The following is a 27,674-nucleotide window of genomic DNA, read 5'->3' on the forward strand; positions in this document are numbered from 1 at the left end:
TCGCGTCGGGTGCGGTCCCCTTGCGCACTGGGTGCGCGATTGCCATGTGACCTTTGAAAAAAGCATTTGATTAGTTAATAACATTTCCCATTGTAGCAGTTGGAGAACGCCACCCATGTTAGTCATTCTCTCTACAGCATTTGATGAGACACACCTCTTCTGCTTAGAGGGCTTTTTTGAAAACTTTTTGCTATGTACACATATCTTACACTACACACAACATGCAACCATCATCTTCATCAATATTCATGGTCTGTAAAGTAGCCTTCCACCTGTGATAGCCATGCACCTAAAAGTTGCATAACCGAAGTTTTCCCCACTGCCAGAGGTAACATGGTTGTATACGCTGTCCAAAGTACAATGTAATGTGGTACGGCCCAGGGGCAGTATCATGCATAGATATTGAACACACGGTCACAGATAGATAGTGGAAGTGGGTATGGACACGTGCGCTCGACTCCTTTTTATTACCAGGGTCACATATCCAGTGACGTCTGTGCTGAATGCGTGTGGAGTGAGTGTAAACCCGCCCTCAGTGAATGGTTGCTGCTAGCATCAACTACAACAGTAATCATTGGATCACACACATAGATTCAATAATAAAAGGGTCAATAGTTTGTGCTGCAGTAAGGTAGGGACAGTAGATGTGAAATAATACACAAAAGATTCTGTCATAAAAGAACCATAACTTGTGGTATACTGAGATACAGGCAGGAGATCTGAAATAAAACACAAAAAGATTGTATCATAAAGGGTCCATCAGGTCTAGTGCACTCAGATAGCCACATCAAAAGCATTCAGCATGTGCACAGCCAGTGATAATCTGTGCTGCGGGCAGGCCGTACTAGGAGCAATGTCTGTTGCCTACATGACTGCATCATCTGCAATAACAACTCGATCTGAATTGTAAACAGTGCTGTCTAAAGTGTAGGCCAGAGAGAGCGGTCAGCAAGGGCCCACAGCCACGTGGCGCTGACTTGAGCTGTCCTGTTTGCAGTACACGAAGCAACAAAAAGCATATGCGCAGCCTGCGATGATGCGTATGCGTAGTGCGGACAAAGCGCACTGGAGTAATGTCTTTTGCCTACAGGACTGCGTCATCTACAATAGCGACTCGATCTGAATTGTGAACACTGTTGTCTGCAGTGTAAATTGAAGGCAGTAGTCAGCACAGACATCCATGAATACTTTTTCTCACTTCCTCTTCACAAAATACAACAACATAACTTACAAAAAACTCTGCAATAAATAAATCAAAACAATTTGAATTGCACAATCTCTGCTGTCCACAGTGTAGACTGTTATTCAGTGTTCTTTTCCACTACCAAGAAGAATTTGATCATTGTACTAAACCTATGTCTCATCTAAAAAAAGTTCTTCAAGCAAGTATACTAAAAGGATATTGTGTATATTTGAATAGACGTTGTAGTTAGTTGCCTACTGAATTTCGTAATTTAACAATCACCACTCCATCTGAATTGTGAGTCCTGCTGACTGCAGTGTAGGCCAGAGGCAGTGGTCATTAACGCCTCACAGCCACGTGCCGTTGGATTCGAAAGCACGGAGTTGGTTGCACCTGATCGGAGGGGGTACACAGAAATCATCACAGACTTTAACTTCTGACATCCTCAATCATAGAATCAAGACCCCGTTTCACTGTTCGGACCTGCTGTACCGCGGTGTAGTCCAGCGACTACAGTCAACCAAGCCCAATAATCATGTGCAGCAGTTAGCTACGAAAGCACAGAGTGTGATGCACCTCAATGGAGGGAGTTCTGTGAAAACCAAGCAGCAGGTAATATCGGACATCGTCCATGGTGGGATCAAGACACCGTTCCACTGTTGGGACCTAGAGTTGGTTGCACCTGGTCGAAGGGAGTACCTTCATCTCCACTCTCAGGTGCAGTTCTAACATCGTCCATTGTGGGCTCAAGACACCGTTCCACTGTTGGGACCTAGAGTTGGTTGCACCTGGTCGAAGGCAGTACCTTCATCTCCACTCTCAGATGCAGTTCTAACATCGTTCATGTGGGATCAAGACACCGTTCCACTGTTGGTACCTGTTGGACTACTGTGTTAGTAGTATATAAAGTAGTTCACTGTGCTGGGCCTCAGGCTGGGCGCTGGGCGCTGTGTGCCTGTGTCGCGGTAGCTAGCGTTGATCTCAGAAGCCTTCCCAGCTCGCAGACCTCGGCCCAGGAGCTTCCGCCGGCACGTGGTGGGGCCTCTTTCACATACAACGGTGTCAAAAGGTGAACTGTGGGGCATATCTGCGTCGCAGCGGCCATGACGGTTTCTGCGTACCAGCAGGCTGAGAGCATCATTCAAGCACCCACCTTCGCTCACGGCATCAGCCTCGTGGTGGTGTAAGCTGCACAGACCTGGGAAACACATTCCCCATTCCGGAAGAGAACCACACCCAGAGAAATGTGCCTTTTATTCATATCCCTACGCTAGCCTTGCGTACGCCGAGCCAGCCCACTATGCTAAAGATTTGGGTGGGGGAGGGGGCACCTACGTGCTATGTTTTCATAATCTTCCCTACTGATTGTACTATCATGGTTGCGTCCACCTCAAGTAAAATATAGTCCCTTTTAAATATGAACCTCCCATTACACTTTGTGAATTGTTACACAGTTTTCAACACATCTGACACTCAAGTTCTGGCACATTTTTGTAACACTGTAACAGGCTTTCAGACTGTTTTTGGTATAATTCCAGACTTCATTCATTTGCTCATCTCTGTAATAACAGGAACAGTGCCCATAATTCTCGCTGTTTGCGGCCATCCTACTACTATTTTTGCTTGTAAAAAATGGCTACGCTCCCAGTGGTAACAATCAAGTCTGACAGAATACACCTCTACGCGAAGCTACATCAATACCGTGAAAAAATTGAACAACTTTACGGCTGCCTGCCTCTAGCTATTATCGGAGCCAGCTCCAACATGACATTTATTTACACATATGCAATCAGCGTGCAACCATCTTTTTTATTGCAAAACTTGCCCATTCGACTGGCGAATGGATCTATGCCTTGCCAACATCCCAACAATCGCTCCCGATATCCAGCAGTTAATGGAGTATCTTGAAAACCATGAAATGATTGTTCGGGCTGTGGAGCAATGGCGGATGCAACGCAAAAAGGTATCCTGGCGGAATGGGATTTCTGCGCATCCGCGAAAGATCTCCTGCAACATGCAACCTTTGACAACATCGCAGATTGCTTGCCAATTCAAATTGCCACTCCAACATTCGAGGAACATTACTGTCCCTTCGAGGATATGAATTGGATCGCTTCGCTTTTCTCACACGATGGCAACAATCGCCTTTTGGAACATTGCGCATCTCAAGCCGCTGAAGAACTTCCGTACTGCAATCTCCAAGACTTGTAAGAAATTCACGTTATCCTTGGATTGATTTTTTCCAACTTTTTTTACTTTCTCCTATAACATTTTTTAATACACTTCAATTTAACTATTTTCATATAATAACTTTCTAAGTATACTCAGGCATTTGAACTCGTTTTTCATTATTGTCCCCTACGTCTCCAGCCTAACCAGGGATGGGTGATGTATGGCCTATGCAAATACTCTATTTACTTGCTAAATTAGCCTAAACCCGACATCCATTTTGAAACCATGTCTATTCTTTGTGCACACGTCTCTCTGCCTGCCTGTTATCCACAAAGCCCTTTCACACAAATTAGCTCATCCGCCGCCTCAGCTCACAAGCTGGCGATCAAGATAAAAAAACACGACATTGTTTAGGAACTAGTTGGCACAGTCTGGTAATCGTATCCTATCTTCATTTTCATTATATAATTTACTCATTCATGTCTAATAGCTATTGTTTATGTCACATGGAACTGTAACACGTAATGTGCAATTCACTGATGCAGCAGCTTAGGTTTGAATACAGCAGAAGCGGTTGGAGTTTGCCTCAGCTCGATGCCTTAGCTCTTGCACAAGAATGTTTTTTTGAAAGGGCTGAAGACAATAATGTATGGTTTTGACGAGAAGGGTACCGAATGTGCTTCTGAGAAGCGCAATGTTTGTGTTCCTCCTCAAAGTTCTGATGTCAGTAGAACTATTACCAATTCTGACACGAAACCAGATTGAATCTACTGTAGAAGAGATTGATGACTGTTCTGCTGTTTGATAATTTTGTTTTACAAAAAAGGAGTACCAGGGTACCTAAGAAGTTTGATGATTACATTTTGGAATTTTTTTTGTTTTTGTTTTCTTAAAGGATACATGTGGTAATCATATCCTACCTTTATTTTCATTATAGAATTTAGAGTCATTCATGTCTAATAGGTATTGTTTATGTCACATGTAACTGTAACATGTAATGTGGAATTCACTGATGCAGGAGCTTAGGTTTGAATGCAGCAGAAGCGGTTGGAGTTTGCCTCAGCTGGATGCCTTAGCTCTTGCACCAGTGGGTCCATTTATGGCACTTAAATAAAGACACTTTTTATATAACTTGCATACTCCATCGCTTTATAACACACAGCCACTTTCTTAGACACACCTGATTTCACCATTTGTCTTATTTGGCATTGCAACATTCTGCATTATATTCCTCACAATTATTTCTTTATTCCTGCTTGCTGAAACACTTCATTCGAGTCTGCACACCGGTTGGGGTGAGTAGTTCGCTTCCCACTCCCTGTATAGTATAAACGCATACTAACACTACTTACACAGGTATGCTACAGCGGCCAGTATCCTACAGCGCCCACAGCACATCACTTTACAGCAATCAGCTCACAGCTTAGGCTTACGATTTGATACCCGAGTCTTCAGACCGGTAGGAGTGAGTAGTTTGCTTCCCACTCCCGCTATAGTCTAAACGCATACTAACACCACTTGCACAGCTATGCTACAGCGCCCAGAGCACATCAGTTTACAGCAATCAGCTCCAATAACCAGCAAGCTCATGCTCGTAACGCCTCAGCCAATCAGATGGCAGAATTCCCAAATATCGATATCTGTAAATTTCGATACTTCTCCAACTACTGAATGGATTACACCAAATAAACAAAAGCGTGCTTTCTAGACCAAGACCCTTCTCCCTGCCAAATTTGGGGTAATTCCGTTCACCCGTTCGACCTGTAGCCTTGTCTAAAGTTTCCTATGGAAATTGCATGGAGAAAACACGTCATGAGTGATGTCATGAGTGATGTCACTGACCATGTCATGAGTGATGTAATATGTGACGTCATCAGCAGTGCATTGCGAGCGCGCGAGTTATAGTTAGCTCAACTAAATATAACAGGCAAATTTCTTTGGTTTTATATGAGTCAAATGTCCAACTAACTATAAAGTCTCTGAAACCTATGGTTTTTTCAGTGAGTTTCTAAGGTTTTTTAAATGCTAATTTCTAACTATAACGTCCCTGAAACCTATAGTTTTTTCAGTGAATTTCTTAGGTTTTTTAAATGCAAATTTCTAACTATAACGTCTTTAAAACCTATGGTTTTTTCAGTGAATTTCAAAGGTTTTTTAAATATCGAACTACTATTGTGCTATTTGTCATTACTACTGTTTTTTCTAACTTTTCAACTACATAAAATAAACTGCAAAACTACCATGTAATGTAATATATTTCACAAATTACAGTGAGTTTTTAAATAATACAAAATAATTTAACATTCAGGAAACAATTTTTCTCCCTTTTTTTGCTGTCATCAGCTACTACTTAACTTCATTATTCACAGTGATGTCAGAGTAGTTTCATCATAAACAGCAGGGGAAAAAAACAATCAACTAGATTGTTAAAGGAACCAAAACCCTAATTCTCACAAATATAATACAAAATCAACACAAATAACACATCCAATACTAGTTCCAATCTTCAAATCTTACGTTTACTTCGTAGTTTCTGTGAACATTTTCTCAATACACCAAATAATGTATCAAAAATTTCGCTTTGAAAGCATCCAGTATGAATTCCTTAAAGTATCTGTACACCTTCCCACAAAGCCAAATGGTGTATCTAAAATCTTTGTTTCAGAAATATCAAGTATGAGCTGGGTAATTCATAAGGTAATCTCGGTTTCATTTCCATGTGTGTATCGTTGCAGTGACTCCAACCATTATTACACTTTAAATAAACTGTATAATGTCCACTTGTGGTAGTACTTCCAGCATGGAAAACAATAGCAACTGTTGCAAAAGTTCTTCCACAAATAGATACTTGACTAGCAACAAAATATTTAATTTTGGTTTCCACTTTTCTTCCATTTGGTCTACAGCGTTGTAGCATTATAATCAAATATTTTCATTCTTTTAAATTCTGTTTAACATTTCTTTTGAAGCTGTAATGTTGAAGTACTTCATACAGACATAGCTGTTCCAGATGTCAACTCCTTTTCGGATAGTATGTGTCCAACATATTAGTTTTAAGAATGTCTGCACTGTCTGGTTCATTCGCTGCTAAGTATTCAATTTCTTCTAATGATTTCAACACTCTATTCCGTGAGCAGGCAAGACCTAAACTTACCCAAATGATTCCTCGAGACTTTGAATATAAACTTAAAGAGCGCAAGCAGTCTGAACATTCATAGGATCCAATTTCTCGGTGGGAAAGCCTTTTCAAAGTAAAGCTGTACAATTTTTGGCTAACGCTTTTCTCTTGGGCAATTTCTTCCCACATTTGTTTCATCTCTGTTTTTTCTGATTTTGTTATGTACGATGTAACATAACGGGCAACAGCAATTGAGTTATCTACAACATACTGGATGTCCATGTTCGCATTCCACATTTTTAAAATAACTGGATTGTAGTCATTGATATACATTGACACTTCTGTTCTTTTTAAGTTGTAGGTATTCTTTGGAGATTTCCGAGTTATTGTGTGCCTTACAGAAGAAAAAAAAGAATTTACTCTTCCTTTACAAATGACTGGACGTGGAAAACCAAACCGACATTTGGTGTAAAATTTTCCTTTAGACTTGTATTTTCTTCTGCAGTACTTTCCACAATGGTGACTTTGTAAACGTAAAACTTGCTGTCTCAAGCTTCTATCTCCTTCTTCTCTCAGAATCTCACATGTCACATACTGTTCGATGAAAGACAATACTGTTTCATCAGAATCTGTTCCAAATTTAGGTGCATCCTTGATCCATAATAGCATATGTATATGAGGTGCACCTCTTGCTTGGTACTCCTTCCTCCAAAAGAAATCGGTAACTTCTCCAAGAGAAGGATTCTTTTTATTGCAGATAAAAGACATCATAGCTTGAAACCTATGATTAAAACATCTGCACACATTTACAGGATCCAATGAACACAGTTCACCAGGAGTCTTTGTTTCAACATTTTTAATATTGAATTCACTTCTCTTAGAAACTCAAGCAAATCTTCCCATGCATACTCTGCACAGCTAAGTGTGACAAACCATGTTGGTGTACCTAAATTCCGTAATATACACTTGAGTTCTCCATGACGACCAATACTCATTTGTTCCACGTTGACATGCCATCAAATTGATTAACTGTGCTTTTACATTTTCATCAGTTTTTTCAACTTTCTCCGCAAATTCTTTCGTAGAAAGAAGTGATTGATGAACTCCAGTTTTAAGTATGTGGTTCACTGCATATGACAGAGAAGATAAATCACTTTCAAACAAAAGGTGAAATATGTATGGAATGCACTGTCAAAATCTAGGATCTTCAGAATATAATCTTGTTGACCGATATTCTAAAGCTGGAATACGTACAGGTCGGTCATCATATCGTCCACCTTCTCCAGTAGGAAACAGCTGTGGAAAACAATGAGCTTCCAAGCTCTTCTCCCATACACTCATTGGAGTTCCCTGTGCTTTTTTCATTTGAAATAACTCAATGCTGCTTCCTATTACTTCTTTTGAATGCAAAGGACATATTGTGTAATGTTCATAAATCTCTTCAGTCCGTGACTTGTCCACTTTCTCTATTTGACCACTTGAAATTTCACATTCATCTTCTAAACTTATTACCTGTTCATCCACATTTACAGTTCTGTAATAAATATTGTTCTCTATAAGATATAAGGTAGCCTTTTCAACTTTATTAACATCCACAAATTCTTGCCATATTTTCTGACTCTTTGTTGGTACACTATTTACTAGAATGACAACTGCCTCATTTTGCTCTTTCTCTCCAGCAATAGTTTCAATATTTTTCTTAAAATCAAAAGGTAAGTACACCACTCTTCCTTTCAGCCCTCTTTGCAAGTCTGTTGGTGGCAGTTTACCTGTTTTAGGCTCCATCCGAATTATAGTTTGAAAAGGATGAACAGATTGAATTAGAATCGACTCATATGTATTCAATTCTGCCAGTTCCTCCAGAATAGCTACTAATTCTAAGTTATTATGTACTGCTCTAGCAGGCATTTTGTTCTCTTCTAATTTGTTGTAACAATATTTAAATATACGTTGATCACTACCTAACTCAAATCGACCTTCCACCAACAAGTAAGTTGCAAATTCTTCCCACTTACTATTGTTCTCCTTTTCACTTTTCAAATACAAATCAACATTCCTAGTTTGACTTTTAGAATGACTACGTCGACAACAAACACAAACATAGTTTGGTATTTCAGAGCACACTGCATTAAACCTTCCATTTTCTTCTTCAAATTGATCAGTGCTAATCACTTTCCCATCTCCTTCGACATCTGTAATTGTCAAACTTTCACTTTCTATTGACTGCTCTTCTGAACCAAAATATCGCATTTCAATATCATCACACTTTTTTTGAACATCTGATAAAGAACCATATAAAAAAGCTGTATTCAGTTCACTTAAACATAATGCAGGACTTTTTACATAGTACAGTTTCCTTACAAACTTCCACATTTCTGAATGGTGTACTGCTAACTTCCTCAAGTGACGAAAAACACTTTTACACACTTTTCTTGAAAGACAAGCCAGAGAATGCCCATGTTTCTCAGTATATTTTCTTACATTAAATGGATTTAGTCCTTGCAACAACTTAATCTTCTGTTTAATACTTTTCAGTGTATATTCTCGTAGCAAATTTCGCATTATATCAATAGAATCCTGATGAATACTACAAATACTGCTACAACCCCACTTATACACTTGTGTACGTTTCCCTTGCACTTCTTCAACTATTAACTCTTTTGCACTTTTACCAACCAATTCCTCTTTTGGAAGGGGACAACCATCCTGAACTTCGTAGCAATGACCTCCAGTATCAACTGCAAATGGTAAACTATTTTCCTGGAAGTAACTTTCCGCATTAAAAAAAGGCTCACTACAAGAAGTATGTTTCCAATGTCCAATAAAGATTTTGCAAAAGTTGGTTCTGTTCACAAGTCTTTTTCTTCTACTTTTCTCTTTCAACAATTTGATTACTTTATCTAATACTGTGATCCTGTTCAAAATCATAATGAATAACTTCTGTTTTAAAGTAAAAGCAGTATCCACTATACTTTCGATACGCTGTTTCTGTTTGAATTGCAGCACTTCTTTTTATATTTGCAGCATGTTCTCATTAAATTCGGAATCACTCTAGTTGGAAAAAGTCTCTGACGAATTTCTTGAAATTGTTTTTGTCTCCGGGTAACAGATACTGTTTCTTTATCATGTTTTCATTTCCTTGTATTTGAAATTGAAGTCTCCTTCTCCTTACTTGAAAAATTCTTCTTTTTCCTTTGTGTGATGTTATTTTCATTAAATGTTCGTAATATTTTTTTCAGAAATTGTCTAGTGTTTTTACCAGAAGAAACTGTTTGTGCAGTGTTCTAATTTTTTGTAATTCCAAATATTTTCTTTTCTGCAAATATAAATACTTATTTTCTTGTCTTTTTTTCTCAGTTCTTCTAGGCATTTTCAAATTTTTATCCAAACGAAATAATTTTCTGAAAAAAAAAATAATAGACAATAACAATAATAACATACAATCACATAAATTCTACTGACGGCTTCCAGAGGCAGTGCTGCAATGTGATGGAGCACGGCAGGGGAGCAGTAGGATGACGGGTAGTTCCAATAGAACATACAGCAAGTATTTAATTATTTACATACACCTTTACAATTTACATGTAACTGCACTACCTCATACCTTTCACCTCTCCACCGCACCCCACCACCCCACACACTCCCTCTGCAACCCACCGCAGACAACTTTATAGATAATATTTTTAAAAATTGTAATCTATATACTTAGGATGATATTACCAACCAAATGGCACACAGAACAATTACCATTATTAGCCTAACAATTTTATTTACAACTTTGCAAACATAACACTGCACCCAAAGCTTTAATTGGCGGGGAGGGAGTCTGAGTACCGGCAGTTTATTTTTTGTGGCCTCGAAACGGATCTCTATGGGGCTCTATTTTCGGGCCTCTCAAATGTAGTCCTTTGTTTTTTTTTTATTGGACTGTAGTGAGACAGTGAGACCATGCACATTGCTCACTACTAAAAAGTGAAGACATCATGCCAGGTGAGTCGCGTTGTAGGAGAAAAGAAATCCTTTAAAGAGAGCCATTTTCTCTCACGATTTCCCTTCTCTTTTTGCAGCGCAGGAGCAACATCATCCTGGCGTGATTAGCAGAGAGACCACCTGGCGCACAACGCCCATTGTCCCGGACTCCCTGAGACAGCTTCCCAATAGCACACACAGAGCCACACCCGAATCCTTCACAGGTCTTCAAAAGACCATTTGCTTGTACATGATGCTCTGTTTTTTCCACCCCTTTTTAGAGCCCCTACATCCCCACTCTGCCTGTTGCTGAAAGAACTAGCCTCCCCCGAAATTTACTAAAACTATTAACTATACCCAAATGCAAACCAGAAACCATGTTCATATTATATCTCAACCTATATTCAAATGATTCAAACTATGCGTACATATAAAAGGAACGTATCACTTTTACTATCTCCATCTCCTCTCCATGTAATCTCCAAACACTGTAGACGGACTCACAGTACAACAACCTACCTAGACTTATATTCAAATCTACCTCTCACTGTCAAAAATGAGACCACAACCTGTCCACATAACATTTCTGGCTTTGGTTTTATCGCTTTTAACTTAATAACACATACATCTCCTACCCTCCCCCCCTTCCCCACTACTTCCACAAAATGTATAATTTGCAAACGTGGGACATTTTGTTTATCTCACCTGAATACATTAACAAACCCAAATTAACGCTGTACCTCATTTTCAAAACCATACAGTCCTTTAAAGATGACCACCTACATTTCTTCTTTGTGAAAAATTCCTAAACATATATAAAGTACTTGTATAACAACAGGTCAAACTTTATGCATATTTTATAACTAATATGAAACACCACACTTTACTAACAGGATATTATTTTCAAATAAAAAATACTTTCAAACTTAAAAATATCACCTCAAATACTTAATCACTACTACAGAACACATAACTCACCTTGTTCATTTCTACCTCACCTTTGTAGTTGGTATGCAGATTTCAAATGTCACACATGCATGCAATTCTTTCTTTGTCTCACAGTACATCTAATGCAGCGCTTTCATCAAGAATGGAACCAGTAATGGCACAATTTCTCTGTCACTCCACATATAAATACATGTACAGAACAAATCAGAATGCTTCATTCCTTCATCGACATTCCAAAACTTATCTCCATTGGTTATTTTTGAACTTTCCATCTGAAAAGCTACTTAATATTCCGCGCCACATACAGGTCAGAAGTTCAACCTATTTTATCACCACACTTTCTGGAACATTCTACGACACCTGCAGGTTAAACTTTCATGATTTTTTTAAACGTAACTTTTTTCCCAGCATATTCTCGAACATTTAACAGCACCTGCGGGTTAAAAGTTCACCATTGTTTAAAGTTCCAAATGTACCTTCCAAATGCAAGTAGCACGTCTGGTTCAGCTTTCCACATTTCATCCTATCGAATGTACTCCACGTTTAGACTGCTCTTTATGAACATGCTTTTTCACGCAACTAATATGCACCCTAGTTTTTAGTACCCAATGCTTCTTATCTTCGAATCAATTATCATTTTCTGTGTAGTTTGCACTTTACAAATACCGTATTGAATTACCTTCGCACTCCCCGTATAACACCACCTAAGCACCATATACAAATTACTGTGTTCCAAACAAAACTTCCTCCTACTACGTATAAAATATTACTGATACTACTTAGAGAGGTGTGGCACAGCGGCCAGGGCACATGACTTCACACCATAAGACACACAGTTTAGTCTCACGCTTTCATCCTCGACTCCCGCACCAGCTCACCTTAGCAGCATCAGACTCTATGCAATACCTCACTTAATTTCTGTACCCAGCACTTTCAGACCGGTAGCTATGAGTAGTTCGCTTCGCACCCCCTCTTAGCACACCCTAAACACCCCCACAAAGGTTACAGTGCTCCTACCGTCTTCTTTCCTACTTTTTTCGCCCTTTTTTTCCCCTACTCGCTTCGACGGAATCACAAAATGGCGGCCAACACTTCCTAGTTGCAACCGCTCGCAGCGCTACCAACCAATAAGTATCAAGCTCGTGCTTGTAATGCCTCAGCCAGTCAGATGGCAGAATTCCCAAATATCGATATCTGTAAATTTTGATATTTCTCAAAAACTACTGTATGGATTTACACCAAATAAACAAAAGCATGCTTTCTACACCAAGACCCTTCTCCCTGCCAAATTTGGGGTAATTCCGTTCACCCGTTCAACCTGTAGTCTTGTCTAAAGTTTCCTATAGTGTACTATATTTTGTAAATAAGAAGCCATAAGTTTGTTTTTAACATTCACATACACTATAGTGATGGCACAATTTTGTATTTTTTGTAGGAGACAAAACTGTCAGCGTACCAAAAAGAAGAATGACAAACAGAGGCACAATGAAATTAACACTTTTTGGTTTAATTTAAATGAGAATGTTATGCTTTCATGATAAGAAGATGAATATTGTGAGTTCGTTTTTATTGAATTTCGAATATTGATGCCCACTGGGGCAGAATCAAATCATGTTGCGCAATATAGGTTGCCCCCTGGAGCTGAATGTATATAGCGTGTATAGATTGTATATATTGCAGCGATATCGTCTTTGGGCGAAAACAACAATTTAGTATGTTTAGAAAACAACAATCACTTGAAGAGTTTTCTGTACAATTGCCCCTGGGGCGGGACTGATTTAATTATATCGTGCAACATGGAATACCCATTGATGTTGATCTGTATATAATGTATATAGCGTGTATATACTGCACACATTGCTGCAACATCGTCTTAGGGCGAAAATAATGATTTATTATGATGTGAAAACAATATTCACTTGAATATTTTCTGTATAATTGACTAAAAGCAAAAACATGGTAATGTATTGAATATAAGATAAAAAGGATATTAGCAATTTGACCATTTCAAAATGGATGCCTAGTTTGAATGTCTTTGTTATTGAGTTGGGGCAGGTAGTCCTACTTCTATTGCAATGTTTAAGCACTATATGTTTCACTGTTTGCAAACTGCCAATTACCCGTGACCAAGGTGCGGCTGGCGTTTGTTTGCTATTTTGTAAATAAATAATTCACGCTTACGGAGTTGGGCTCAAGATTGCTTTTTGAAGATACACGAAAAGGCATTGTGGAAATTTTGATGAGGATCGCTACCTCGCCCTCCGATAGCAAACTTCGTTAGGATTTTGAAAGGATTTTGAAAGAGAGAGCAGGGAAACCTGCTCTCTCTTTCAAAATCCAAACGCTATTGCTTTTCCACACGGGGAGCTGCATGTCAGCAGCTCCCCATGTGGGAAAGCAATGCCGGCTCCTGAAGGATGCGGGGAGCCGGCTGGGACCGTGGGGGCGTTGGGGCCTCCCCACACGGTCCCCAACGTTTTTTTAATAAACCCCGGGGGATGGGGTCCCCGGGGATAATATAAATTAGTGAAAAGGGCTATTTCTTTGTTTACGGTAAAATTAGGAGTCGCGCATCCTAACAGGTTGGGTGCACGATTTGTCTCGCGTTGGGTGCGCGGTTCCTAGCGCGTTGGGTGCGCGGATGCAAGGAAAAAAACCTGAAATTTTTGGGAGATAAACATAAATGTTAAATATTTCGCGGGATTCGCGCACCCACCGCGTCATACACGCACATGACGTATCGCGGGAGCGCGCAAGCATCGCGTAACGTGCATCGTATAGGCTTGGAGTCGCGTACTGGTCGCATTACAATCGCGCACCGAAATACATACCTAACACATACCGTACGCGAATGCTTTCGTGCAGGGATCGAGAAAGGTGCACATAGGGTGCACGAATCCCCCAAAAAATGGTAAAAAAAAAATAATAATGTATTGAAAATATAGTTTAAAAAATATTTTAAAACATATATTTAAATATTTTTTTTTAAATTACATTAAAAAAAAACATTAAAAACAAATAATATTTTTTAATTTTTAAAAGAATTAATTGTAAAAATAAGTTAAAAAAATGGTGATAAAAAAATATTTTAAAAAACATAATTAAAGGAATTGACACACTGAAATAGAAAAATTTAGAAATCCAATGAAAATCATTAAACATCATAGCTTTAGAGATAAGTTATAGATAGGAATTAGCATTTAAAAAAACCTTTGAAATTCACTGAAAAAACCATAGGTTTCATGCACGTTATAGTTAGGAATTGGCATTTAAAAAACCTCAGAAATTCACTGAAAAAAACATAGGTTTCAGGGGTGTCATAGTTAGCTGGACATTTCCCTTGTACAAAACCCTAGAAATTCCCCCGTTATAGCTAGTTCAGCTAACTATAACTCGCGCCCCCGCAATGCACTGCTGATGACGTCACATATTACATCACTCATGACATGGTTTTTAATGTTTTTTTCTGCCTTCAGGGTCCTTCAGGGACCCCCTGACAAAGGCTAGGGGGTCAGGAACTCTCTACCCTGCCCCCTTTTCACGTTCGTCACCTTCCTTTTCCACTCTCGCACTGAAAACAAACAAAATGGCGGCCGACACTTCCTGATTTTGACCGATTCGAACGTTGACTGACATGTAACAACCAATCAGAATTACGCTCACGCACGTTAGGGTGCGCGCACGGTACGCGCACGGTACGCACACGATGCGCGGCTATAGATATGTATGTGCTTTTAACTGCAATTTTCTCAGGAACTACTGAACAGATTGACTCCATATATGCAAAAGGCACATCCCTGACCTGAGGACTACCTCTCTGCCAAATTTCAAGTAATTCTGTTCAGCCGTTCGGGCTGTACCTTCGACTAAAGGTCCTATCGGAAAATGCATGGGGAAAATGTGTTTTGGGACCCCCCGTTTTTCTCGGTCCCCGCTTGACGAATCCCCCCGAGACTTTCAGGGTAGGAGCTGAGCGGAGCGCCCCATTAGTTTTGAAAATTTCGCGAAGATTCGTCAACCGGCACCAAAGTTATTCAAAATAGAATTTTGAGATTTCCTATGGAAACACGGTCCTAACTATAACTATCTACTGGCGACCGCCAGTAGATAATATATATATATATATATATATATATATATATATATATATATATATATATATATATACACATTGACAAAGGGCGTAATGCCCAAAACGCGTTTGTTAGCTATGGTGGAATAAATATATTTCTACCGACTTCTGGGTGCACTACATCTTTTGTTCCGTAAGGATTGGTTCAAATATTAACACGGATTTGCCTCCGCGAGGTAACGGCACTCATCAATTATGAGAGCAGCACTGTTTGCGAACAGACGAAAGCGTATTTATATATATATACAAGTATCATAATTTGACTCTCTGTGCTCTCTGTACTGCTGTCTTTAGTGATGTCCTATTCTTAGAACAAAAAACAGGCCTTTCTGTGGAGCTGTTTTACCTATTAGTTGCAGGTAAGCCAGGGTCTCCAATTTCTCTATAGTACTGTTTTATGTGCTGTCACTCATCAGCCCTCCTCCCCATCTGGAGTGCTGTCTTTCGTGCTGTGTCTCTCACTAGACCTCCTCCCTCTCTAGAGTGCTGTCTTCAGTGCAGTATCTCTCATCAGACCTCCTCCCTCTCTAGAGTGCTGTCAGTGTGGTTTCTCTCATTAGACCTCCTCCCACTTTAGAGTGCTGTCTTCAGTGCTGCCTCTCTCATCAGTCCTCCTCCCTCTCTAGAGCGCTGTCTTCAGTGTGGTGTCTCTCATTAGTCATCCTCCCTCTCTAGAGTGCTGTCTTCGGGGCTGTCTCTCAGACCTCCTCCCTCTCTAGAGTGCTGTCTTCAGTGCTGCTTCTCTCATCGGTCCTCCTCCCTCTCTAGAGTGCTGTGTTCACTGTGGTGTCTCTCATTAGGCATCCTCCCTCTCTAGAGTGCTGTCCCCGGTGCTGTCTCTCATTAGACCTCTTCCGTCTCTAGAGTGCTGTCTTCAGTGCTGCCTCTCTCATCGGTCCTCCTCCCTCTCTAGAGTGCTGTCTTCAGTGTGGTGTCTCTCATTAGACTTCCTCCCTCCCTAGAGTGCTGTCTTTGGTGCTGTCTATCATTAGACCTACTCCCTCTCTAGAGTGCTGTCTTCAGTGCTGCTTCTCTCATCAGTCCACCTCCCTCTCTAGAGTGCTGTCTTCAGTGCTGTCTCTCATTAGACCGCCTCCCTCTCTAGAGTGCTGTCTTCAGTGCAGGGTCTCTCATTAGCCCTCCTCCCTCTCTAGAGTGCTGTCTTCAGTGCTGCCTCCCTCAGCAGCCCTCCTCTCCCTCTAGAGTGCTGTCTTCAGTGTGGTGTCTCTCATCAGTCCTCTCCCTTTCTAGAGTGCTGTCTTCATAGCGTTGTCAGTCATCAGACCTTCTACCTCTCTAGAGTGCTGTCTTTAGTGCTGTGTCTCTCTTTAGTCCTCGTCCCTCTCAAGAGTATCTTTGGTGCTATCTATCATTAGACCTCCTCCCTCTCTAGAGTGCGTCTTCAGTGCTGCTTCTCTCAGTCCTCATCCCTCTCTAGAGTGCTGTGTTCAGTGTGGTGTCTCTCATTAGGCATCCTCCCTCTCTAGAGTGCTGTCTCCGGTGCTGTCTCTCATTAGACCTCTTCCCTCTCTAGAGTGCTGTCTTCAGTGCTGCCTCTCTCATCGGTTCTCCTCCCTCTCTAGAGTGCTGTCTTCAGTGTGGTGTCTCTCATTAGACTTCCTCCCTCTCTAGAGTGCTGTCTTCAGTGCTGTCTATGATTAGACCTCCTCACTCTCTAGAGTGCTGTCTTCGGTGCTGTCTATGATTAGACCTCCTCCCTCTCTAGAGTGCTATCTTCAGTGCTGTCTCTCATTAGACCTCCTCCTCTCTCTCTAGAGTGCTGTCTTCAGTGCTGTCTCTCTCATCAGTCCTCCTCTCCCTCTAGACTGCTGTCTTCAGTGTGGTGTCTCTCATCAGTCCTTTCCCTCTCTAGAGTGCTGTCATCAGTGCTGTCTCTCATCTGACCTCCTCCCTCTCTAGAGTGCTGTCTTTAGTGCAGTGTCAATCATCAGACTTCCTCCCTCTCTAGAGTGCTCTCTTCATTGTAGTGTCTCTCATCAGACCTTCTCCCTCTCTAGAGTGCTGTCTTCGGTACCGCCCATTATTAGACCTCCTCCCTCTAAAGAGTCCTGTTTTCAGTGCGGTGTCAGTCATCAGACCTTCTCCCTTTCTAGAAAGCTGTCTTCAGTACTGTCTCTCATCCGACCTTCTCCCTCTCTAGAGTGCTGTCTTCGGTACTGTCTCTTATCAGACCTCCTCCCTCTCTAGAATACTGTCTTCATTGCGTTGTCAGTCATCAGACCTTCTACCTCTCTAGAGTGCTGTCTTTAGTGCTGTGTCTTTCTTTAGTCCTCGTCCCTCTCTAGAGTTCTGTCTTTGGTGCTGCTTCTCTCATCAGTCCTCCTCCCTCTCTAGAGTGCTGTGTTCAGTGTGGCGTCTCTCATTAGGCATCCTCCCTCTCTAGAGTGCTATCTCGGTGCTGTCTCTCATTAGACCTCTTCCTCCCTAGAGTGCTGTCTTCAGTGCTGCCTCTCTCATCGGTCCTCCTCCCGCTCTACAGTGCTAGTGCTGTCTTCAGTGTGGTGTCTCTCATTAGACTTTCTCCCTCTCTAGAGTGGTGTCTTTGGTGCTGTCTCTCATTAAACCTACTCCCTCTCTAGAGTGCTGTCTTCGGTGTTGTCAATCATTAGACCTCCTCCCTCTCTAGAGTGCTGTGTTCAGTGCTGTCTCTCATTAGACCTCTTCCCTCTCTAGAGTGCTGTCTTCAGTGCGGTGTCTCTCATTAGCCCTCCCCCTCTCTAGAGTGCTGTCTTCGGTGCTGTCTATCATTAGACCTCCTCCCTCTCTAGAGTGCTGTGTTCAGTGCTATCTCTCATTAGACCTCCTCCCTCTCTAGAGTACTGTCTTCAGTGCGGTGTCTCTCATTAGCCCTCCTCTCTATCTACAGTGCTGTCTTTTGTGCTGTGTCAATCATCAGACCTCCTCCCTCTCTAGAGTGCTGTCTTGAGTGCTATCTATCATCAAACCGCCTCCCTTTCTAGAGTGCTCTCTCTCGTGCTGTGTCGATCATGAGGCCTCCTTCTTCTCTAGAGTGCTGTCTTCAGTGCGGTGTCTCTCCTCAGACCTACTCCCTCTCTAGAGTGCTGTCTTCAGTGATGTCAATCATCAGAGCTCCTCTCTCTCTAGAGTGCTGTCTTCAGTGATATCAATGAGGAGACCTCCTCCCTCTCTAGAGTGCTGTCATCAGTGCTGTCTCTCATCAGACCTTCTCCCTCTCTAGAGTGCTGTCTTTAGTACAGAGTCAATCATCAGACTTCCTCCCTCACTAGAGTGCTCTCTTCATTGTGGTGTCTCTCATCAGACCTCCTACCTCTCTAGAGTGCTTTCTTCACTGCATTGTCAATCATCAGACCTTCTCCCTCTCTAGAGTGCTGTCTTTGGTACTGTCTCTTATCAGACCTCCTCCCTCTCTAGAGTGCTGTCTTCATTGCGTTGTCAGTCATCAGACCCTCTACCTCTCTAGAGTGCTGTCTTTAGAGCTGTGTGTCTCTTTAGTCCTCGTCCCTCTCTAGAGTGCTGTCTTTGGTGCTGTCTATCATCGGACCTCCTCCCTCTCTAGAGTGCTGTGTTCACTGTGGTGTCTCTCATTAGGCATCCTCCCTCTCTAGAGTGCTGTCTCCGGTGCTGTCTCTCATTAGACCGCTTCCCTCTCTAGAGTGCTGTCTTCAGTGCTGCCTCTCTCATCGGTCCTCCTCCCTCTCTAGAGTGCTGTCTTCAGTGTGGTGTCTCTCATTAGACTTCCTCCCTCTCTAGAGTGCTGTCTTCAGTGCTGTCTATGATTAGACCTCCTCCCTCTCTAGAGTGCTGTCTTCAGTGCTGTCTATGATTAGACCTCCTCCCTCACTATAGTGCTATCTTCAGTGCTGTCTCTCATTAGACCTCCTCCTCCCTCTCTAGAGTGCTGTCTTCAGTGTGGTGTCTCTCATTAGCCCTCCTCCCTCTCTAGAGTGCTGTCTTCAGTGCTGTCTCTCTCATCAGTCCTCCTCTCCCTCTAGACTGCGGTCTTCAGTGTGGTGTCTCTCATCAGTCCTCTCCCTCTCTAGAGTGCTGTCTTCAGTGCGGTGTCACTCATTAGACCTCCTCTCTCTCTACAGTGCTGTCTTTTGTGCTGTGTCAATCATCAGACCTCCTCCCTCTCTAGAGTGCTGTATTTATCGCTGTCTCTAATCAGACCTCCTCCATCTCTACAGTGCTGTCTTGAGTGCTGTCTATCATCAGACCGCCTCCCTCTCTAGAGTGCTCTCTCTCATTCTGTGTCTCTCATTTGACCTCCTCCCCCTCTAAAGTGCTGTCTCTTGTGCTGTGCCGATCATGAGGCCTCCTCCCTCTCTAGAGTGCTGTCTTCAGTGCGGTGTCTCTCCTCAGAGCTCCTCTCTCTCTAGAGTGCTGTCTTCAGTGATATCAATGAGCAGACCTCCTCCCTCTCTAGAGTGCTGTCTTTAGTACAGTGTCAATCATCAGACTTCCTCCTTCTCTAGAGTGCTCTCTTCATTGTGGTGTCTCTCACCAGACCTCCTACCTCTCTAGAGTGCCTTTTTCACTGCATTGTCAATCATCCGACCTTCTCCCTCTCTAGAGTGCTGTCTTCGGTACTGTCTCTTATCAGACCTCCTCCCTCTCTAGAATGCTGTCTTCATTGCGTTGTCAGTCATCAGACCTTCTACCTCTCTAGAGTGCTGTCTTTAGTGCTGTGTCTCTCTTTAGTCCTCGTCCCTCTCTAGAGAGCTGTAGTTAGTGTGGTGTCAATCATCAGACCTCCTAACTCTCTGGAGTGATGTCTTCAGTGTGGTGTCAGTTAACAGAACTCTTCCCGCTCGAGAGTGCTGTCTTTGGTGCTATCTCTCATCAGACCTCCTTCCTCTCTAGAGTGCTGTCTTCAGTTCTGTGTCAATCATCAGACCTCCTCCCGTCTCTAGAGTGCTGTCTTCAGTGCGGTGTCACTAATCAGACCTCCTCCCTTGCTACAGTGCTGTCTTTCGTGCTGTGTCAATCATCAGACTTCCTCCCTCTCTAGAGTGCTGTCTCTTGTGCTGTGTCTCTCCTCGGACCTCCTCCCTCTCTAGAGTGCTGTCTTCAGTGCGGTGTCTCTCATTAGACCTCCTCCCTCTCTAGAGTGCTGTCTTCAGTGATGTCAATCATTAGAGCTCCTCTCTCTCTAGAGTGCTGTCTTCAGTGTGGTGACTCTCAGTAGACGTCCTCCCTCTCTAGAGCGCTGACTTCAGTGTTGTGTCTCTCATTAGACCTCCTCCCTCTCCAGAGTGCTGTCTTCAGTGAAGTCTCTCTCATTAATCCTCCTCCCCCTGTAGAGTGCTGTCTTCAGTGTAGTGTCAATCATCATTTCTCCTCCCTCTCTAGAGTGATGTCTTTAGTGCGATGTCAATCATCAGACATCAACCCTCTCTAGAGTGCTGTCTTCAGTGCGGTGTCTCTCATTAGACCTCCTCCCCCTCTAGAGTGCTGTCTTCAGTGGGGTCTCTCATCAGACCTCCTCCCTCTCTAGAGTGCTGTCTTCAGTGCATTGTCAATCATCAGACCTTCTCCCTCTCGAGAGTGCTGTCTTCGGTACTGTCTCTCATCAGACCTCCTCCCTCTCTAGAGTGCTGTCTTCAGTGTGGTGTCAGTCATCAGAACTCCTCCCTCTCGAGAGTGCTGTCTTTGGTGCTGTCTCTCTTCTGACCTCCTCCCTCTCTTGAGTGCTGTCTTCATTGATGTTTCGCTCATTAGATCTCCTCCCTCTCTAGAGTTCTGTCTTCAGTGATGTCAATCATCAGAGCTCCTCTCTCTCTAGAGTGCTGTCTTCAGTGATGTCAATCATCAGAGCTCCTCTCTCTCTAGAGTGCTGTCTTCACTGTGGTGTCTCTCATTCGACCTCCTCCCCCTCTACAGTGGTGTCTTCAGTGTGTTGTCTCTCATCAGACCACCTCCCTCTCTAGACTGCTGTCTTCAGTGATGTCTCTCATTAGACCTCCTCCCTCTCTATAGTGCTGTCTTCAGTGATGTCTCTCATCAGACCTCCTCCCTCTCTATAATGCTGTCTTCAGTGTTGTCTCTAATCAGACCTCCTCCCTCTCTAGAGTGCAGTCTTCAGTGCTGTCTCTCATCACCCCTCCTCTCTCTCTCTAGAGTGCTGTCTTCGGTGCTGTGTCTCTCATCAGCCCTCCTCCCTCTCTAGAGTGCTGTCTTCAGTGCGGTGTCATTCATCAGACCTTCTCCCTCTCTAGAGTGCTGTCTTCAGTGCTGTCTCCCATCACCCCTCCTCTCTCTCTCTAGAGTGCTGTCTTCGGTGCTGTCTCTCATTAGACCTCCTTCCTCTCCAAAGTGCTGTCTTCAGTGCTGTCTCTCATCGGACCTCTTTCCTCTATAGAGTGCTTTATTTAGTGCAGTGTCTCTCATCAGACCTCCTCCCACTCTAGAATGCTATCTTCAGTGCTATCTCTCAGTAGACGTCCTCCCTCTCTAGAGCGCTGTCTTCAGTGCTGTCTCTCGTAAGACCTCCTCCCCCTCTAGTGTGCTATCTTCAGTGTGGTCTCTCTTATCAGACCTCGTCCCTCTCTAGAGTGCTGTTTTCAGTGCGGTGTCCATCATCAGATGTCCTCCCTCTCTAGAGTGCTCTCTCTCGTGCTGTGTCTCTCATTAGACCTCCTCCATCTCTGGAGTGCTGTTTCCAGTGATGTCAATCATCAGACAACCTCCCTCTCTAGAGTGCTGTCTTCAGTGATGTCAATCATCAGAGCTCCTCTCTCTCTAGAGTGCTGTCTTCAGTGTGGTGTCTCTCATCCGACCTCCTCCCCCTCTACAGTGGTGTCTTCAGTGTGTTGTCTCTCATAAGACCTCCTCCCTCGCTAGAGTGCTGTCTTTAGTATGGTGTCTCTCATTAGACCTCCTCCTTGTCTAGAGTGATGTCTTCAGTGTGGTGTGTCTCATCAGATCAGACCTGCTCCCTCTCTAGAGTGTTGTCTAGAGTGCAGTGAATTTCATCAGACCTCTTCCCTTTCTAGAGTGCTGTCTTCAGTGCTGTCTCTCATTAGACCTCCTTCCTCTCCAGAGTGCTGTCTTCAGTGCTGTCTCTCATCGTACCTCTTCCCTCTATAGAGTGCTGTATTTAGTGTGGTGTCTCTCATCAGACCTCCTCCCTCTCTAGAGTGCTGTCTTCAGTGCTATCGCTCATTAGACCTCCTCCCCCTCCAGAGTGCTTGTGAGAAGGTGGCCTGATATATGCTGTCCACTAGTTCTAGTGGGCACCTTGTATCAGTCCAAACAACCCCTTATGGTGATAGGTTAAAGACAACCTTTCATGAAAGCTATCCTAGTGGTAGCTATGGAGAGCAGCCTTCAGGCTAAGTCTTGAAGGAATGTAAAGCAGCTTGTTTTACCAGTCTATAATCTCTAGAATGATCAAATGAAAAGACAACCACACCAGGTATATATTTAAATATGTGTATTTAGTATAAAACACACCCCTCTAGTCTCTTAATGAGACTGGAGTTCGAAGTACTTAGTTTACAAGTCAACAATTATCAGTAATAGCACAAATACATTTTTGGGCCCTAGGGGCGTACCAAACCATATACCAAAAAAGTGGTATAAGAACCACGACTGGGATAGACACTAGGCCTATAGCCTCTAGAATCGCTGGGACCCCAAGGAACCACCCAAGGTAGTGACACAGGGGACCCACGGGGACTGTATGCAGTGTGTAAACACAACCACGGGTTCCCGTTATCTTCTAAGGGCAAAGTCGCGGTTGGAAATTTAAAGATTAGGGACACTTCTAATCGAGTCAGGACCAAACCCTTTTGGACTTAAGAAGTTCTAGGGCTAGCACCCACGTGAGCACCGGAGCACTCGAGTTACCTCACCCAGGGAAGCCGGGTGCATAGGTGTCTTTTGGTGTCGGGTCACGTCGTCGATTTCAATGGCATCCTGCAAAGAACTGCTGCTGCCGTGAAGAGGAGAAGTGTCCGTAGAGATCCAAGCCTGGATCTGGGATGGAAGGAACCTGAAAGCAGAGGGGACAGAGTCTGGGTCACTTGCCAGGGCAGGATGGACCAATGCCCACAGATGTCGGGGGCTTTAGGTGAGTTGATGGGTGTTTTGACTCTTCAGCCACGAGGTCCAGGAGGCATTGACGAAGTCCACGAGCCGGATTCGAGCTGTACCACGAAATCTGTCGAGTGCTGCAGTGTCGGCGACCAGAATGGACCCAACAAGCCTTAGCAACGGCAAGTCACTGGAATTCAGAGAAAGGACTGCAGTGCAGACCAGCAAGGTGTGAGGGACTCACCCAGCAAGGGTAAGTCAGGGTACGTCTGGAGCAACCAGGAAAGCCCAATTAGAAAAGGAGCTGCCTTTGTGGGGACCTACTAGCCAACGGGCTAGTGATCGTTAATGGAGCCTCGAGCGGTCGCACTTGAAACTGCCCACGGGTCACTCGTGGAGTGGAGGCCAACAATCTTCGGTGCAGGAGATGCTCAAGGCTGGGGCTACTCGGAACCCAAAGCACAACTTCGAGGAGGTCCAGGAAGATAGTGTTGCTGCAAAAGTTCACAGTGTCCAGGGGTCATGGTTCCATGTCACCCACGATAGCCACGGGCCTCAGCTTTGCTGTGGACTCAGGGTAGCCATGGGGAAGTCTGGAAATCCACCTCTGGTGATGCAAAGACTTCGGCGTCCAGCCCGAGCTTCAGCGATGCAGACAGGTCAGTTGCCTCTTAGGTGCCTGTCAAGCAGGGGAGTCACTCCTTGACCCCAAGGGAGATTTCCAAAGTCTTCTAGTCAGGACAGAACATCGAAGGTCCAGGATCTACGTTGCAGAGTTTCGTCCAGGGTAATCTAAAGTCCTAGGGACTGAATTCCTATACTTATACTAAGTTTAGTGGATGGACTAACTCTAAGGCCCCACCTATCGGTGGGATTGGAAAGAGTGGTGGTTACACCCATTTCCTTTGTCCAGTTTCGCGCCAGAGCAGGTGCAGGTAGCCCCTGCAACCGGTTTGAACTGGACTATGCACAGGGACACCAAATGTGCCCCCAGTGCAGGACTTCAAAGCACCAGAGAGTGCTCCCGCCCAGCCCCAATACACATCTGCCTGTCTGGGGAGGTGGTTACACCTCCCTTCGACAGGAAACCTATTATCCAGGCCTCCCCTGCCGGAGTTTCGTTCAGCAGCAGGAGGCCAGACCCGTGTCTGTGGCAGAGGCATCCATTTGTGATGCCAGGGCTCAGGAAAGTCCTACCGCGTTTGACCAGTGTGAACATGTCTCTCCCTCTAGAAGGGTGGAATGCTACCCCCGCCACCTAAACTGACGGGGGTGTAGTATTCCAAAGCGTTTGACACCAAACACGACATGTTTTGATGCAGCCATTCCAAAGTTAACATTTACCGCGAGATTATAATGCACTTAAGAGTATATGGTATGGCTGTATCACAGAACACTTGACGTAGCCATTAGCACTAGCATCCGTGGGATCAGCGTCTTCACCAACCGCCACTTTAGCCTCCCAACACCTCCCCGATTGCATATTATGTTTATAAACGTCTTCAGAGGGCTGGGGACGACAGTGCAATTTAAGGATATTCCCGCTCGGTCACACATCGCGACCCTTTGCCATTGAGCACTTCGTGAAGCACATTATAGCAATTGGCATATATGGTGTGTGCACAGTATCACGTATTTTGGTAACCCTGATACGACAAGGCACGATCCTCTTCTGAGATCCATTCTTGCCATTGAGCACTTCGTGAAGCACATTATAGCAATTGGCATATTTGGTGTTTGCACAGTATCACGTATTTTGGTAACCCTTGTACGACAAGGCACGATCCTCTTCTGAGATCTTCTGTGTGAGCACACATTGATTTGGCTATTACAATAGACGCACGGTTCCCTACAGGAGCCCATCAGCACCTAATTCTCAAATGCTGTAAAGTTTTATGTGTCTGTGTTGTCCTTCTTTTCTCTTTTTCTCTTTTTCTTCTAGGTACCGCAACAGCGGGTCCACTCCTCTTAGGGACCCAATGGATTTGCTTGGTGATGTACTTATAATTTTTGAGTCACCTATTATGTAGTAGAGTTTATCATATATTTTTTTGGAGCACTTTCTCACTTGGTCCTGATGAATTGCCACCGACCCGTAAGGGCATAGAGCAAGAAACATGTCGACCTTTCGATTTCCCTAGGGAGCATTATAATCCCTTGGGGTCACCTGTTTTTACCTAGGCTGGTATACCATCAGAATAAAATGGTTCATTGTTTGGCAATACCATACCTATTTTAACTCACTACACCATCACTCACTACACTTGTTGCACCTACCCCCACGCACCAATACGGCTGTCTCTAAAAAGATCTCCGAAAAAGAGCCCCTTCGCGGGAGACCGTCGGGCATTGCAGCGCCGGCCCGACGAGGAGCACAGCCCTATGATGAAGCATGACACCTTGCTAGGTGTGTGAGGGCATTCTATAGAGACTAATCGCTCTCCCCCCTTTTTTCTTAAACCCCCTTTTCCTAGAGGAACTGCACTCCTGGTTTTGTTCTGTATCACAGAACAGCCATAAGGAAGGATTTCCGAAAGCTGCAGAGGGGCTCAGCTCATGCTTGGGCACCCTCTCACACACAACCAAGCACTCTGCCTTCAGGATTGTCAAGGCCTGCCATAGAAGTGACTTATAGGTTTATATGTGTTTGTATCTTTGTGTGGATATAGGTAGCCTATACCACTGTAAGGGGTGCATGCACATCCTTACCCAGGCTGCAGTAGCAGACCTGTGGGGCCATTTCGGAGTGCTTTCCAGGGGTGGCATAATACATGCTTCAGCCCCTGGTAGGCCTCTGAGGTACCTATGCCCTAGGTACATAGTATAGCATATACTAGGGGCTTATAAGGCACTCCAGAATCCAATTAGATATTTACCTAATGTACATGCAAACCATTTTAGAGAGGAAGCAGCTAGGCTGGGGTCCGGGCCACAGCCAGACTAAGGTCGAAAAACAGTGAAACACCAGCAAAAAGTGGGGGTACCCATGTGAAGCAGATCCTACTCTCCTACAGTGCTGTCTTCAGTGCTGTCTCTCGTAAGACCTCCTCCCTCTCTAGTGTGCTGTCTTCAGTGTGGTCTGTCTCATCAGACCTCGTCCCTCTCTAGAGTGCTGTTTTCAGTGTGGTGTCCATCATCAAGGCTACCTTTCCTGGTACTTTTAACATTTTATTCATCCTGACATAACGAACTGTGATTTTTGTGTGCACTGCCTAATATTTTAATGTTTTAAATATTCATGTGTGAAACGCTTTCCTTCTCGGTTACCTCTCCACCTCTGACGCCTTCTTTACTCCGCATCCTCCCCGTTCCACCACGGGTTTTCCCGGTTGATGTGGAGGGAGATCGCGGGCACATTTTCTCTTCCGGGCTAGAGGCGAGGGGAGGTGGGGTGCTTCACGTGATACTGGTCACCTGACCAAGTGTTTATCTTCATGTTGGAAGCTTCGCACAGCGGACGCGTGCAGCGGGCGCGCCGGTGGCGCGCCAAAGGCATGCCCGTCTGCGCCCGACCGGGGCCAGGGGCCACAAACCCTGGTCCAAATTCCTTTAATTCCCTTGGAAAATGAACTTTCTCTTCAGAGCAACTTTTAGCCCTCCGCTCTAAAATCACGCCTGACTGCACTCGTTGCCTGGCTACTAACTATGCTAAAGATACTTGTCCCGGTTGTAATTTCTCCCTCGCCAACCCCCATTCAAGTCTACACACATCTTCAGGAAATAGAACAAATATTTGCGCGACCTTTCCCCCTGCTAAAGTTTTTTCATTCCTCAGTGTAAATTGTCGTTCACTCCCTAAACATAAACTGGACATTTTTGACCTCCTTAACGACGTCAAACCGGACGCTCTATTTCTCACGGAGACCTGGCTCCATGAGAGCTTGGGTCCTGATGTCGCAGCAGCCCTACCACCTAATTACATTATCATTAGGAAAGACCGAATGACATCCTCGGGTGGCGGCATTGCTATCATTTACAAAAACAACTTTCAATGTAAATTTGGCACAGTGGATATTCCACATTGTGAAGCCGCCTTATTTAAGTTAACACTTAATCCCCACTTCACATTCTCTGGCCTTCTCATTTATCGCCCCCAGGGCCCGCCCAATCCC

The 27,674-nt window shown here is 43.8% G+C and overlaps 1 protein-coding gene across 1 annotated transcript in view; it reads left to right on the forward strand.

The window, feature by feature from the left end:
- PDE9A (phosphodiesterase 9A) overlaps positions 1–27,674 on the forward strand; it is a 427,071-nt gene that overhangs the window by 200,996 nt on the left and 198,401 nt on the right. The gene's annotated exons all lie outside the window — the stretch shown is intronic.

This window comes from Triturus cristatus, chromosome 8 (genome assembly GCF_964204655.1).
Source record: "Triturus cristatus chromosome 8, aTriCri1.1, whole genome shotgun sequence".
Taxonomy (NCBI): domain Eukaryota; kingdom Metazoa; phylum Chordata; class Amphibia; order Caudata; family Salamandridae; genus Triturus; species Triturus cristatus.